Raw genomic sequence first — 17500 nt, forward strand, 5'->3', positions numbered from 1 at the left:
AAAAACTCATACTTTGATATTAATTGATACAGTAGATTGATTACAAATGAGCGACTGCAGTGAATTGTTGTCAGTGGTTTTGTTATACTTGGACATTCGTTGGATCCTCGTGCTTTGCATTGTAAAGCTTATTCATTGGTGTGGCAGGAAGCAAAAGAATTTTGTGTGGAGCATTTGGCGGTTTTTTCCCTCCCTTCCCCCACCCCGCCCCTCTTCTTTCCACTGATTATCAGTGTGCTGGGGTGCCTGTCTTCTTGGGGATAAGGGGGCAGGTGGGGTGGGGGGGGGGGGGGGGGGCGGGACTCATGGCTGGTTTCTTAGGTTTTGCCAGCCATCGGAGCAGTCTCTATCTTGGAGCTGGCTACCTTTCTTCTAAATTGCCAAAACAACCCTAAAAAACAAACACTTGAAGATAAGCAATTAAGTCTAACTCAAGACCAGAAAATCATTGAAACAAGCCCAGCCATACGCATGCAATTACATTTCCTTTTACCATTCATTCCGCTTTCTCCCTACAAAGGCGTATTTTATCATAATATCAATTTTGGAGGACAATTGGTTAAAACCATGGTGAAGGCAGCCTGTCTGGAACAACAACATACATATATTTTCACGCAGATTCATTAAACGCACAGAAGCTGTTGAAATTTGTTAGTTAAACGCCTTAAATTGCACAAAATGTAATGGATGTTTTATTCTATCCAGAACGATCATTAATCTGCATACACAAAGCTCTTAATTAAAGGCCTTTACATTCAAGCTATGTCACGCGTGACCAGTTGTTTTGAAATTTGAACCAAGTATTCACTTTGCTCTCGTGGACATTCTGAATTCCCATAGATATTTTTTCTTTGATATACATCAAAAATAGTTAGCTATGAACTTTCGTTTTATTGTAAGATAAAAGGTGTTTTGACAGAGAAAGCAATTTGAAGTGTTTGATGAATTATTGTTCAGTTATTGTGCATTTTTCGTAGCAACTAAAATCTTCAAGATACCATTCAAATCGCGGAAGCTCCAAAGAGGAATTCGAATGTTCATTCAGCCTTGTGGATACTCATGATCACGCGTCACATAGCTTGACTGTAAAACGAAAATGAAAGTGAAAGAGCTGAAAGAGATATTTTCGAAGTTGCACTCAAGCATCATCCCTATCATCGATGCATCGTGAATCACGCGATCGCGATACTAAATTACTGTGATATGTTTCACTACTAGTACAATGTAAACGAGGCCAAGGTAAAGTGATCTCCAAACAGATAATCATTCCACAAAACAAGTTGTGGCCGAAGCAAACTCAACAGTACTGAATTAAAGGCGACCAAGGAGAGATCTTATCCCCGCGAAAAGTGACTTATAGTTATACTGTTAGCTATCTCCCCAGCTGGGAAAATAATTCCGCCTTTTTCTGCAATCAGCTGTTTTTGCAATTACATGTATAATAACAAGGAAATCTGTGATTTTAACTTACAAACTTGCGGCAATAAATATTACCACTCATCAAATCAACTAGCTAAAAATAGCGCAGCACAAAATTGCCGGATACTCAGTACTTAGATACTCGGCTTTATGGCTGAATCATTTAGTTTATGCATTAAATTAAATATAAGAACACAAACCTTTAGCAAGCTACAGCTTCCAGAGCTTCTCACGAAAAATCAACGTCCAAGCTCCTTTCGCGAGCTTTGTAAAATGCTTGTACAATCAACAGGAAGATTCAAGCCGCATGCACCCAGACAGTGCGTGGATGACGTCAAAGAAGGAGCTTTTCAGCTGGGGTAGGGTGAGAAGGCGGAAAGATTTTACAAAGTAATGGAGTAGACGTTTTTGTGACGGTGAAATTTCCATCTCGCTGATCTTTACTTGTCTCATAGTATTTTCCTTCATTGTAAAGCGACATTGGCAAGGAAGGATAAATCGTTATGGATCGCCTCCATTCCTCCCTTCCTATCTATACCAAGGTATTTTGATATTTTGTGATCATTCTGTTGTGACACAAATCACGCGATCACGTGAACACCACGTGAAAACAATTACCAAGTGACAACACATGACGAGTGAATTTACTAACTGCAGACTACCCTTCCATTTTGAAGCTGCTCCTCTGAAGTGGTTGGATACGAGGATACGCAATCGAAAAGACCATCCCTCCACAAGTAATATTTTAAGTATATTCTGAAGTGGCGGATACGCGGATTCGCAGTCGAAAAGACCACCCCTCCCCACGTAATCTTCCAAGTATATTCTGAAGTGGATACGCAGATACACAGACGAAAAGACTACCTCTCTCAAGTAATCTTCTTAGTATATTCGGAAGCTAAAAATGTAAACGAGTGCTTAGGCTTAACCACTGAAACAAGCGCTTAGGCACAATGTGTAAACGAGTACTATATTGTTTACATGATCTCGTAAAAAGTGTAGTTAACCGAAACGTAATGCATCAGTCAATTCCAACTCCGCCATGCCCCCCCCCCCCCCCCCCCCCCCCCCGAGCAACTGCGGGGCATTTACCCGCCTTGTCAGTCCCGGGGGTGGGGCTTTAGCTAATTTAGCGCGACCCGGGGGCCGGCCATTAGCCAATTACGGGGGCACCCCCGGGCTTTTGACACCCACGTTGGTTTATATCTCTAAAACAAGTAGAATTTCCGTAGTCAAGATTAGCGCTTTGTGGAGGATTGGCTTATCCAGCAAGGACTGGAAAAAAATGTCGACGTTCTTAAAGGTATGTTTTGTGAATTTTAATATGTACTTTAATCGAAAAAGCAAATTTCAAAGCAAATAGCGAGAGCGTTTATGAAGTGTCGCGTTTCGCAACAGGACGCATTTTATTCATTCTATATGGTATTATATTATAGAAAGGCCGGTTTTTGGAAATATTATAAAAAGTTTTGCAAATTTGAAATCAAGGACTATAAATAAACATGTACATGTATAATTAAACATGGGGGGGGGGAAGGGGGGGGCAGGGCGCAGTTGGAATTGACTGATGCATAAAGTGAAAGCTTGGCCTAATCACTGAAACAAGCGCTTAGGCTTAATCTGTAAACGAGTGCTATATTCTTCACATGATCTCGTAAAAAGGCTAGTTAACCGACGGCGGGTCTAATTTGCAGGCCGCAGGTCGCGGGTTGCAGGTCATTGTTTCACCAATACAGAAAGTATCCTAAACATTCATAAAAGCTAACCTTAGTCCTAAAAACGTTTGTTTAGGCCTAATTATGCCTAACGTTAGCTTTTAAGAATGTTTAGGATACTTTCTGTATTAGTGAAACAATGACCTGCAACCCGCGACCTGCGACCTGCAAATTAGACCCGCCGGTTAACCGAACCGGAACATGAAAGCTAAAATTTTAAAAGAGTGCCTAGGCCTAATCACTGAAACAAGCGCTTAGGCTTAATCTGTAAACGAGTGCTATATTGTTCACACGATCTCGTTACGGCTTCGATGTGGCATGGCGTTCTGCGGTTAAGCCCTAGGGAAGTCCTTTACTAGATCTTGCCATCCTTTGTCATGTTCATTAAAGAAGATGGTCACTCCAAAATGGTACTTTTTCACCGTCTCAAAGCATAGTAGGACTGAAGTTAGTGTTATTTTAGCAGCCTGCGGCAAGCTCATGACGTCACTGAGTCCAACCTGAAGTTTAGCGGGAAGCTTGAACACACAAAACTGCTAAGGTTCCTCTCCGTATTTCAGTCATGCCTTTTTGTTCACCAACAAAAATTGCTGAGATAGGTCAGACAGAGACAACAAAGGAGGCATTTCTTTTAATTGTCTCCCGGTAAAGAGAAACAACTTAGCGAAGCCACATGCTAATCAAGTTTGGCCGAGACAAGAAGTTCTCGCCAAAGGAGGAACATTTGTTTGTTTAACATCACTTCACCGACTGTTTCCTTGACGCACGAAATACTGTTCATGTTGTTCACATTTCCGAGAGAAACATGTCTTACCCCAAAGGATCTTAGCAGAATTTTTTTCTGTCTAATAAAGAGGATCAAGAACAAGATTGTTTTTCGTTTATGTAATGTTTTTTTAATAACATGCTCAATGTACAATCTGACCCAATTCGCGTGGAAGTTTTCAATTGACCATTTTTTTGCATGCTTGTGTTGTCTTTTGTTGTTTTTAACACCCTTTTCCATGTAGTTGTACACTTTTAGTTACATTTCTTCACAATATGAACTTCACTATTACTGAAGCACGCGTACGGTGGAAAACTCGTTCTAAATCAGTACGTTTTCAAGACCTTTATTGATTGTTTTAACCAGATAAGGTCTTTCAAAATGAAAAAGGATGGCGTATCCCTTTTGAAAATATCTCACTTTGACCGAACTCGGACATTTATGCAAATTAAAACGCCATCAGCCTCCAGAAATTGTTTTCATATGACAGACACCATACAGTATGGATTGCTTTCTCCCCTGTTAATTGTATATCCACCAAGAGATTATAATTTCTTGATATCCACCCAATATACCGGTACTGCCTGGAGGCTGCGTAGATGTAGTTGCTAAAAATAAATACAATTTAGACTGAAGTTAAGATGCTTCTTACAAAGCAACTATCCGGATTATAGACCATCAGTAAACTGTTATGTTCGTTGTTAACTACTACTTAACTGCTAATGTCTTTTTCATTTCCCCTGGCAGTTAAAAATACCAAGGTTCAACTGCAGTAGCCATTTGACAAGGGTTGCTTATTCTTAAGTCCTTATTCTTAATGCCACCGAGCATGCTTTAAACAACCTTTACTGAAAAATTAACTGATCTGGGCTTTTTCTCAAAGATTTATGCTTTATGTTATCGGTTAGTTTTCCTAATCCAAACTCTAACACTATTTCGATAAACAGTCCAATAAGCTGTCATGAGGAGGTCCAAATCCGCGAAGGGGGACTAAATCCGCTAGCGGCATCTGCTCCAATTTACGTACCGCAGTCTTTTCTGCCTCACTGTTCAAGTTTCATCACCTTCATGAAAATGTGTTATCAGCTGGACTCAATGACTTCACGAACAGGTTGCCAGACTGCTAAGTGTAATCCAAGATGGCGGCCCGCATGTGTACATTTTCAACAAGGATTTCACGAGCTTAGAAAGCTATTTTACGATTGAAATTTTGGTTTGAAAGCTGCTCTTCTCATGAACTATTCTATTGAGCGATTAAAAAAAGATTATCATTTTGGAGTGAACTTCAGATCTCCTTTAAGGACCTCTTCATATGAGCCCGTTTGACCAGGCTGGCCCAGTCTCCGAGATCTCGCCTCACCTCAAAATTCTTTGTAAAGATTTCGATGTGTTCATATGAGAGGGCGGGCTGGCTTGGTTGCCGAGATCTCGGTTTTTTCAGCCGGGATTTTGGTTTTAAGCAGGCTGGAAATTTTGCAATATGAACAATTCATCCCGGTTACGGGGAAGGAAAACAATACAATGCATTTTCATGATTGAACGGACATAACGTTAACCGCGAGTTTTCACTTCTCTTTTCTTCGATAATGAGGCTTGGAATAGTTTCATTTGATAGCTAACGTAAAGTCAAAAGAAATTTGAAATTGCTTAAACACTTAAAGAAAATCGAGAAATTTTCGCCAGGTTTGTTCGTTAGATTCACGCCTGAATTGTCGCGTCACCAATTTTTCAAATTTTTCATCTGGGAAAGTGGGCTGAAAGTCGCCATATAAAGAGAACCAATTTCATCTCGGTAACCGAGACAGCCCGGTCAGCGGGGATCATGTTAAGAGGCCGTAAATTATGCCATCTCACGCGGTGATAATCTGCAATTATGCCCTCCCTCTATATTCTCTACTTCCTCCGATTTTCCACCCTGACGCAGCTGTGAAAGGCCAGTTGGCCGTTTTTATACCAGACGCAATATCCTCCAAGACGAATTATGAGTCAAAGGACCGCAACCATACTTTCTAAAATTCGTGCTGGCGCAAAGACGGGACAAACTACAGAAGACGAATAATCCATCTGGGACGAACTCGGGCACACATCTTTTTTGTGCAACTGTAAGACGAGCACAAGACGCATTATCCGTCTGTTCGATTGATTTTCCGTTGTGAGTCGCTCAAACGCACAACGAAAGATATTTCGTCTCGAGGGATATTGCTTCCCGTGCCCGTCTTCATACTAGAGACGCATAACCAGACGAACAGCAAATGTTTGCCCAAGTAATTCGTCTCTAGTATAAAAACTGCCAATGGCGGGATACTTGTATGTTAATGATTGTAAAAGAAAAAGGAAATTCTCACTTCTATTCAGACACAATTTCCAGCCGCATTTAGTGCCCACGTTCGTTCACAAAAACAGGATCACAAAACGGCTGAATGCCGAGGCAAAATAAACCCGGATTTGTTATAATGGATCTCAAACTGCATGGATTTTTCACTTCAGTGCACCATCTCAACCGACAGCAACCGGCTGCGTTTTAACACTTGGAATGCAAATATTGCTGATGACTTAAATTTTGTGTCGTGATATACTCACACAGACGGCGGTTGTGAACATACTGTATCGCATATTTACCGATAGTTAACTTGACATTTGGAATGCTACTGCATTCATTTTCAGAAGTTAACGTTAAACAGATTTTGAAGCTTTAAAATTTTTAATCTACTGGAAGACTGGAAGATAAAGTAAGAATTAACTCTAATTGGTCCGCAGAGTTAAAATGGATGCGCAAAGGCGCCCGTCAAGACTTGCAACTGACAAGTACAGTTTTAAAGAGACGGTGTGAGGACAACGCCCTCATTGGCGCGAGAGTGTTTTGTTGGAAAATAGAACGATAATTTGATTATTTTAATTGATTCCTTGATTGACATTTGATTTCCTTGAATGAAATAATTGTATAGATTTGAAGTGTAGGTTATAGATGACAAAGATGAAAAATAGACTGAAGACTCAAGTGATCCTCGCACTTTAACTAGACAATTTAAGCAATTGTCTCTTTACAGACACACTAAAAATTCAGGTGTCTTCGACGGGATCCGAACCTATAAACCTCTGCGATGCCGGTGCAATGCTCTACAGCCACTCAGTTGGGAACAGGTCAATTTGCTGGGCTCATTTGTTCCCGTGAAAGGACCTGATGGATGTGTGCTGAATAAACACCTATAGATGCCCATCTAGACTGTTTATGTGCAGTGGAGGTGTAATACTTTTACAAGAAGGCACTACGCAGGGGGAACCCCCTGACGATCTCATGGTATTCAGTCAATACATCTATGATGATTCAGAATCTGAGGGCGCACTGCTCGATGGTTAAACAGGTGTGGCTTGCAGACGGCTCTGCTGGAGGAGGGAGAATCGCGCAGTTGTACGCCTGGTACAAGCAGTCGACGAAAGCGCCGTCACCTCAAAATATAACTTGGCTCTATCGTAAGTCTTCCGCGAAATTCAGTCTCTTTCACGTCCTACAATATGGGTGAGGTATCCTAAAAATAAATTGGTACGAGCGGTTTCACAGCGAAAAGACTGTTTACGTTGTTGTCAGAACCTCTAATTTTGTAATTTCACGCTGTCGTTATGCAAAGGACCGGAAACATACTTGCTAAAATTCGTGCTGCACGGGTAGCACGATTATTTATGTTCTTTTAACCAATGATGTTATTGTTTTTGTGGTGTTGTCGTAGTCGTATCTGTCGTTGTTTCTTAAACTCCCTGTTGCTAATGCTCCCTTGTGACTGAGGAAGTTAAATTAAGAAACGACGACGGCTACAGCTATGACAATGCCACAAAACGATAATATCATATCGGTTAAGAGAGGAAAAATAATCATGCTGAATGTGCGGTACGCATTTCTGCTCATGTTTCTGCGTTACTCTGAACTGCACAACGTTCATTTAGATGACTGGTTGTGAGACTCTTAAAACTTCAAAAGCGAGGACAGTCACATATCGCTTCCTGTCAACTTGACCGTGACCATGCACAATCTTTTGTCCTCGGTTCACAAACTGAGCTTTTAATAAATTAATCGAAACTTTTGATTGGCTGCATTTTGGACAAAAGGGTGTGGTTTGCGCATGGTCACGGCCAAAATAGCAAGCAAAAACAGAAAACAAAGAAACTTGTCGAGTTTCATAACCATCTCCATATATTTGAGGTCTTCAAATTTGATGATTTGACGACAACGCGAGAGTACATATGTCAACATTTTACTTAGCAGCCGCTCCTAACCAATCTTTGCCCACATTGTGCGACGTGAACAAGATGGAATAATGGCAAAAGACTTACGATGGAGCAAAATTATATTTTGAAGTGACGTTGTTATCGCCGCCCAGGTAAGAGCATATCAGGACTCTCTTAAACTGACTGTTCCCGGTAAGCAGAAAAAAATTAAACCAATTCAATTCTCTTGTCAAAGTGATTTAATTCGAGAACAAAACACTTTATTTAGACAAAGCAAAGTAATCGAGAAACTTCGTAGATAAAAAACCTCCGAAAAATGGAATAAAAAGGATACCAAAAAAGATTTTTTTTGTTTCGCCTTGAAAACGCAGGTATAAACAGATATCGCTTATATACAGTAACCATTTAAGCTAACATTCGTGCATTCGTTAAGGATGCTCTTATTCGGCTACCAATGAAAGACGTTCAATATGTCACGTGATATTTCGGTGTTCGGTACATGTCTTCGGCTCAGCGCGTGTGGTTAATCACACCCGGCCTGTTAACTCTGATCACACTTACAGTGTAGGACGTAGCCATTTGTTGAGAAGTTCTATTGACCTGCGTTCGATTGATTTATGGAGCAGAGGTGAGTTTCGTGGTCATTTATTGTCTTTTACTGCGTCATTATTTCTTTGGATACTACTTTTTGTCCTAGGATTGAAAGACTCAATCCCAAATCACTGGTTTCTAAGACACAGCAAAGAACCGTAGGGCCAATTGACTTGGTCCAGAATCCATTAGAGCAAACACGAAAACCAAAGCAGAAATCCAAGTTAATTATTCTTTTTGTCACTATAGGTTACCGGGAGAAAGCGGGAGAAAGCCGTCTACATCTCTTCAGTTAAGAAGCGAAATAAATATAAGCTTATCTACGTACGAGAACACATCGCTTTGTTATATACGCTATTGCTCCGTTGCATTCATTTCCTTTGTCGTTATGCTCGCGTACTTTGCAGTTCTTTGCAGCATTGTCTTTGGCAAATCTGACCTATTTTACCATCAAGTCCCCTTTCATGCAAAGTAGGACACACTGAAGAGGTTTTGTCCATCGAGGGAAATGTTAATCATGTCTGAAAATATTGAGCTTAACCCTGGACCAAAAGAAATGGAAAACACAAGGAAATCTCCACTTGAAACACTACAAATCAGGTTAGCTGAAAATGGATTAAGATACTTACACAGTAGGCGGATTCCACATCAATGTATATTCATCAATGAACAACAATCAAAATACAATAAACGAATGAAGTCGTAAAACAGAAAAATGTATTACACTGCATTTTTAACCACTCTATAGGTTTGATAATTCGCTATATCACCCCTGACATAGTATCTTTCTTACTCCACGAGCTTACCACAGGATGCCTTGATTGGCTTATGGCTGTTTCTGCTTAGGTGGCCTCATATACCGTAAGCCTTTTTAGAGACATCACGCCAAGCCAGCCACTTCTGCTGGAGAGAACAGGACAGCCACAGCACTTCTTTCGGGCGATCTTAATTTAATTTGCGAACAGAAAGATCTTGAAGGCCTTTACAACGAAAATGAAAACAAAAGTGAAGGAGTGTTTCCTGCAATGGGTGTGTATCGAAGCACCTTAAAGATGAGTTTACCAAAGAATGGGTGGATAAAGGCAACGAAGGTGCCTTTTCAGCTGGAGTCGGATCGGAAAATAGAGCTAAGCTTTTTGTGGCGGAAAATTTCCCTCTCAATGGTCTTCCCTTGTCTCGTAGTATTTGTCCTGTACTGGAAAGCGAGATAAAACATGGATCGTCTATAGCTCCATTCCCATTTGTGATCAAGAGCGATGATCACGCGATCACCTGAACATAATAAGCACATGACCAAAGATTATTATCTCTAAATGGCGGGATACTAGAGGGTCTCAATCGGGGGATAATTATATAGCTTTCACGGTTTAACGGTTATTTATTTATCTATTTATTTATTTATTTATTTATTGTCGTTTCATTTCTTTTACACGAAAAACACAGACATGCCCCTCGTCGAAATGGAAACTAATATATATATTTTGGCTTTTTGCTTTTTGAGGTTCTCTGTGTTAGTAATTAAAGGGGCTAGGTCACGCAATTTTAGACAAATTCACCGCTGATCTAATGGTCATAGAATTAACTAAAATATCGAAATAACTGTTCTAAACTATAGAAGAACTCTAACAAAACACAGGGAAGCCAAGAAGGAACATGGATGGACAAAACTAGAGAGGATTGAAATGGATTGAATTTGGGTAAATTAAAAAACGTCGGCCCACCTTTTTTCAAATTTATATCAGTCTATATCAAAACGTCATTTAAACAGCTGGAAAATCATTCTCAGTTGTTATGTGGCCGTGATTTTGCAAATGAAAGACTCTTGCTCTGCCAATTTGACGTTTAGAGCTCATAATTAACAAAATTAAACAAAATTACCTAAAATAGCGTGACCTAGGCTCTTTAAGGCCTTACTACACATATTGAATAGAATAAGTGTGACTTATATTTTTGTCGAGACCTCCGACTGGGCGGTTATTTGGGACTTATTTTGTCTTGTTAGACAAGCCTAGTAGAACGAAAGATCATAGAATATAGTGCAATGGAAGTAAATCGGTCTTGAGTGCTCTGAAGTATCGGTTAATTATTTCGAAGTACTCCCTATTCCACTTTTCAAAATAAAGTTCTTAAAATCACGCTAAATGCTTTTAAATGGAACTGGGGTATCCCGGTAGGTGGGGTTGAAAAATAGCTCGTCTTTACATGCAATCTTACCACCCTGGGGTCCTGGGTGACCTTTCTCGAGGCAACTGCGTGGTCGTTAAGTACGTAAACAGGCAAAACGGCAGGTGAAGGACGCATTTTGGCGGTTAATGCTTTTTTTTTCTCTCTCTCTCTTTGTCGTTAGCTACTCTTGCTCAACTTTTCAGTGCTGCGGCTTCTTATTATCACTTTTAACGCTGCAAGGCCTTCGCCAAAGGCAATATATTGCGACACGAGCCGACCCTGGCTTGGCGGGTTACCTCACCTTCAAGCGTTTACATGGCAAAACGCTACCCCGGCTGACCGGGTTACCCGGTCTGGTAGACCATGCAACCCGTCTCGGCGGGTTACCTCACCTATCATATAAACGCGAGGCTGAAAATATAAGGGTGTATATGGACAGGCGGGTTATTCCACTAAGGTGGGCTACCCCACCTCCATGTAAAGACAACGTCAAGGAATACGTGACTCCAAAATAGAACTCAGCGATATCGCAAGTATTTTGCGATTATTCTGTCTTGCTCACGATTACATGTACAGTTCGGGAGAACTACCCTGTAGCTACGGTTTTAAAGTAAAGATAGAAAATAAACGGTTCATCGCTATATGCTCACGTTGTCATCAAAACCTAAAATTTCAAATTGGTGATGTCACGTTGTACGGCAAAAGGAATTCATACTGCACGCATACTGCACGATTTTTTTTAACCATTAATATTCCTTCTTTGTGGCGTTGCCGTAGCGCCGTAGCTGTAGCCGTCGTCTTTGCTTAAACTCCCTAGCGAGACGATGACGCAGGCATACTCGGGAAAATTTCGATTCATTATTTCCTGGAGCCAGCTGTTTGGCCATTTCTCAGCTAACAGTTAGAAAACACATCAACAATTCTCAGCTATCAGTTAAGGTGATTCCTTAGTAATAAAAGTTCTCGTAAGATTTTCTTTAAACTTTTCTCGATTGTTCCCTACGTACATTATGGTGACTCGAAATGTGCAATGAAAAGAAAAGGTTACCTAGCTCGTTTGCGAGACATAACTTGCTCAAGTTACTCATTTAATCATTGCGACTTCATCTATCAAGGACAAGTTTGTTCCATCCGTTCAGGCTACGTTTTGCAGGAAAAGGAAGCCGCACAGCTTTGCCGTAATTCTTGAAATAACAAAAGAGGTGAATTGTATTGCTCAAAAGGAATAATTTAATGTTTTTTTTTTTTATGGCACAGGCACAAGTCTTGAAGAGGCACTGACTACAAATATTCCTCGGGTGCGTGATCTGGAGTAGACAATTTTTTGTTCACGGTGATGGCTACGAATACTTTTTTTTCTGTAACCCTTTTTTCTGACCTAAATTTTTTTCAAAAAATTTCACAGCACAAAGAGGATGAGTAAGAAGATAAAATTATGCCAATATAAAGATAGGTCACTAACCTCGTTTAGGAGAAAACAGAAAGCAAACCAAGCTCGACCCCTCGACAACACGTCTCCCCGATAGCGCGGTTTCACTTGCACTGTCAGACTGAAATGTTCTTTAGCATCATCAAGGCTATCACTCGATTTTTTGTTTTGCGAGAGTCTAAAAAGTTTCTTGTTTTGCTCTGTAATTCTGTGCTCTGAAAACGGTCATTCTTCTTTCTAGCGAGCTTTCCCGCACTAAAGGTCGCCATTTTGAAATGTTTTTGGCACGTTCGATATATTAGTATGCACGAATGGCTAAGAGTCTTTATGGTAAAATTTAAACATTGTTTTGTTTAGATATATCCGTTGAAACTTGTGAGACAAAGAAAACTGAACTGAGCCGTGCAATTTGACCATAAAGCCTCTTAGCCATGCCTAAATACCAACGTGGCCTACGCTGTGTTATGCGCAGAACAAGATGCGCAGTGCAATACTAGGGAATCACCAATAAAAGCCAAATCGATTCTCAGCTAACATTTAAAGTTTTGGCCAAATCTCAGTTATCAGTTAACCCCATCCGTATCCTCTAAATACCTTGAGCAAGCCCTAAGCATAGCATGATTGTTTTATGTCACTCATGAAACTTTCAGGTTTCGACGGTTTTCTCCTTGCTGTAGCTGTTAAAGTTCCAGATGACCAAAAAAACGGCGGGTCGTTCCAGTTTACAAAATTCTAGTTTCTAAAGAAACTGTGGTGCTGCGTCTGTGAGAGAGTGAGACAGGAAAATTTGGTTTTATGAAACGTGTTGATAAAGGTCGAATTACCACCTTGAACGATTTGAAATGCTTACGTTTCGAGCGTTAGCCCTTCGTCAGAGTGAATAGAGGAATTGTGGGTATTGTTGGTTATTATGAGGGTGCGGAGGAGCTTTGCCATCGGTGGAAATATGGTAGCATGAATTTGTGAATAAGTTAATGGAATGAGAGGCGTTCATTGATTCCGTGAGGATAGAGTGCACCTAGACGAAAGATGAATTTTTGTTCCAGATCTTTTTTCGGCTTTCTGTGTTCCAGTGGTATAAGGATAGGCCACAAATTGTCATGTTGTGGTGAGAGTGATTAGGAAGATTAAAGTTGCCTGCAACTGGTTTTGGATGCATCTGTTTCGTTTCTTTCTACATCTCGTAGGTATTCGCGAAAGCCGTCCGCCAATCTTCTCCCCGTTTCGCCTATGTAGATGTTCTTACATAGTGTGCAAGTTATGCAAAAGATGACATTTGGGAAGATGCATGTAAAGTGGCCAGTGATTTTAACGGATTTATTCGGTCCTGAGATCTTAACCATGTTAGAAATAAAAGGACAAGTTCCCGTTTACGCCGTCTTCGTTTTGGTAGTTAACTAGGGACCTAATTAAGCAAGGACGTCGACGTCTGTGAGAACGTCATCTGAAAATATATCTTCGCGTTATTCTATTGATCTCGCGATTATCCCATTTACAGCGTAAATGGTAGCCGTGCAGTTTACAATCTTAACTGAATAAAAATAACGTCCCCCACTCTTCTCGAACACGGTGTGGGTTCTTTAATGTCCAACTCAAGTTATATGGGACAGGGCCTACGGTTTATATTCCTTATCCGAGAGGACTAGAAAGTCTAACCATTTGCAGATGTCATAACAAAGGCCGCAACGCTCTCTCCTAAGTTATTTATTACAGACCCAGAGTGTTGGTGCGGCCGGTGTTTTGTTCTCTCATCTTCCCGCAGAATAGTCCAATGCTCAATCAACTGAGCCAACCTAGGAGCAGTTTCAGAGTAAGAATAGAGCCAACCGGTCAGCTATTCGGGGTCATAATAAGGAACAGTTTAACATGGAACGATCGCGTTGAAGAATTAGCTAGGAAGCTCCTAGGAAGCTACTGTTTCCTACTTAACTTAGTTAATTAAAGCGTGCGCGCATACCCGCTAAAGATCTAGCAGCGTAATACTGCACATACAAAAACACCGGGTTGTTGTATATGACATCACTGCTGAGTATCTAGATGTAACCAGGGAAGTTCCCCAGTGGACGGTGCTAGGTCCAATATTGTTTTCTCTGTTGATAAATGATGTAAAGCCGGTTAGCTCCTCTAGCTTATTTGTTAAATATGCCGATGAACAGATATCACAGTCAGCATTCCTGTTCGTGCTGACGATAGAAGCATACCTGAGCTTGAAGTGGGCTGAAAAGAATCAAATAACACTCAACCTGAGTAAAACATGGTAAATGTTACTAAAAAGCCCGAAAATCCCACCACCTCCTCTTGCTATTGTAGAGCGTAAAACCCAGCTCAAGTTCCTCGGTGTTACATCTAAGGCTGACCCTATGAAATGGGAGACACATATTGATCATGTGCTTAGTAAAGCCAGCAGTCGTTTGTATATTTTAAGAGTTTGTAAATTTTATGGCTACCCTAAGGAGCAATTAGATCTGCTCTTCCAAAGTTTAATTATCTCAGTCTTCACATATGCTATTGAGGTGTGGGGTTGCTGCTATTATGACAAATATCTAAAGAGAATACACAAACTGTTTACCAGGGATTTTAAGTCTGGATACTGTTTGAAGAAATATAGTATTTGTGATATTTTAACCACCAGAGACAGCAAATTATGGAATAAGATCACATCTAACACCGTTGCACTTGATGATCTCTAGTACTACCGAGGCGTACTTGGCAATTGCGCAGCAGGGGCCATGATTACATCTTACCTAGAGGTCGCACTTCCCGCTTTAAATCCACTTTTGTAAACAGATGTCTTTTTAGCATTGTTTATTATAAGTAGTTAGTATAGCGGGTTGAAACTCATCCCGGCAAACCCGATTAGAGTTATTCTTCATCTTATATTGTTTCACATATTTCATATCCATTGTAAATAAGGCACGGCTGATGCGTTATTGGTATTTAATAAAGACTATTATTATAATTACAATTACAATTATTATTATTATTATTATTATTATTATTATTATTATTATTATTATTATCATTATTATTATCATTATTATTACATTAGATCATTGCTGGACTTCGCATGTCCCGTGTTTCATTACTCTGTGCCAAAGTATTTACAAGCAGACCTAGAAAGGGTCCAGAAACGAGCTCTAGATTACATATTTGCTGATAAATCTTGAGCCGAGGCACTTGGTAGTGCAGGAATAACAGTTTCCGTTAGTGATCACCAGGAGGCAATCACGAAACAGCTTTTTGAGTTTATATGTAAGATCTAGAATAACAAGCTTCATAATCTGCTGCCGAATACATGCAGCTAACCATACCATTTAAAGTGCTACTATGATCAAAAAATTATTTTCTTTTTTACTCAGATTTTGAAAGCGCTTAACATCCGACTGGCAAAATTTTGAGCTTTGATTTTTATACAAAGGCTGTTTATTTTGAAGGTAACGTTCGGATTTCACGGTCCGCCATTACTCACGTTCAAAACTGACCGATTGGACCTCAGAGGGTTGGATCTAGGGAAAGTGTCGTCATTGACTCACTAGCTTAAAATTTCAACGTGTAAACGCTGCTTATTATATATGCAAAACACGAGTTCAAAAATCTGAAAGCCCGAAACTCCCGTGCTGCATATTAATTCAGCCGCGTACACACGCATTGCATTCTTAAACCACAGCTCTCTCAATATTTTAAAGTTAGTGATGGCGGACCAACAAATAACAAAATTCCAGTTGAATAAACAGGTGTCTTTTTAAAATCAGAACTCAAAACTTGGGTCACTTATACCCCATTCACAACAACAAGACATGTTTAATTAACCTGGGTTTAACAAAATTAAAGTTAGTCACGGAAAAATGTAGGACTGGCTTTTACATGAGACTCAGGTGAGTTTTCATATATGGTTTGATCTGTGCTAAATGTGTTGTCGACAACAATCAGTTTACATGATTTAAAAAGAAAACAAATTGAAACCGTGTTTAGCTAAACATCTTTAAAACACGATTAAGGTTTGGTGTGAACGGGGCATTATTAGTGTTTAGTTAACACAGTTTTGAAATCCAAAGAAAAAGAAAAATTATTTTTTGGTCGTAGTGGCACTTTAAGATAACGAAAGAAATTCGCACTTCCATTTGCTAGAACTAAGAGATTCGCAGAGTCCTTTATTATCAAAAGCTTAACCCTGGCTTAAAATCGTCTTAAAATTAAAATTATTTCATATTTCATATTTTGAAACATTTAGGTATAACCTAGGAATTTTTCAGAATTAATTTAATTTTAAATTTGACGAAATTATGGTTACTATTGTTCTGTAAGAGATAATTATGCAATTTTTAACTGCGATGTAACTTTATAAACCAGTTTTTCTTCGTTTGTTTGTTTATTTTCTCTTGCTTCAATGGAGAGTTACGGTAAACGCGAAGGGCAAAAGTGACCACGTGACCATGATTTTCCCGCCATTTTTCGCATTCATCGAAACACGTAAAATTTGACAGGAAAGGATTTTCATTTTCTATAGCATCTTTTTCTACAAACAAGGTTTAAATAAGTTTTGTTTTTGGTTTTGCTAACTAAATACACGAGATTCACAGAGTCCAATTCCGAGTTGCCCTTGAGTCACGCGAAGCTAAAGTCACAAACCTCACTCCATTTTACGTGAATAGCCATATTTTCTGCTAATTAAATGTGTTGTCGACCTCGCTGATCATAGAAAGTCGTCGTTAAATGTGAATTCGCGTTCTTGTAATCCCCTCGCGATTATTCTAAGCATTTTAACGCGACAAAGGTGTGGCAAACTCTCAAGAAAGAACCAAGTATGAACGGCGCTCAATTTAGGAGAGAAAATGAAAATTTATCCTGAAACGCTGAGGTTCTCCCTAAAACCTCAAATTTGGTCATTTCATGTTGACGATTTGCCGGCGACGGCAAAGAAATGGACAAGAGTGAAAAGAATGCACGTGCAGAGTGTGCGAAGCTATTGCTTTTGCTCACTAAATATGCAAATTTGAAACGTTCTCGTTGCCGTCGCCGTTGTCACTAGGGACCTTAAGATCTACGACGGCGACAGTCGACGAAAATGCCGTCAAAGATTCTCTGTGGCATGCTTACGTTGTCGTCAAAGCCTCAAATTAGGGAGCTTAAGCAACGACAACGGCGACGGCAACGAGAACGTCACAAATTTGCATATTTAGTGGGCACGAACAA

General features: G+C 40.0%; 2 protein-coding genes across 2 annotated transcripts in view; both read right to left on the bottom strand.

Moving 5' to 3' along the window:
• The window catches only part of LOC137994283 (nucleotide-binding oligomerization domain-containing protein 2-like), a 15730-nt gene extending 14071 nt beyond the window's left edge, over positions 1 to 1659 (bottom strand). Inside the window, exon 1 of the mRNA XM_068839878.1 lies at positions 1620 to 1659. The gene's annotated coding sequence lies outside the window, so the exon portion shown is untranslated. The remainder of the gene's footprint in view (positions 1 to 1619) is intronic.
• LOC137997680 (NACHT, LRR and PYD domains-containing protein 12-like) overlaps positions 1 to 17500 on the bottom strand; it is a 184383-nt gene that overhangs the window by 116590 nt on the left and 50293 nt on the right. The gene's annotated exons all lie outside the window — the stretch shown is intronic.

This window comes from Montipora foliosa, chromosome 3 (assembly GCF_036669935.1).
Source record: "Montipora foliosa isolate CH-2021 chromosome 3, ASM3666993v2, whole genome shotgun sequence".
Lineage (NCBI taxonomy): Eukaryota > Metazoa > Cnidaria > Anthozoa > Scleractinia > Acroporidae > Montipora > Montipora foliosa.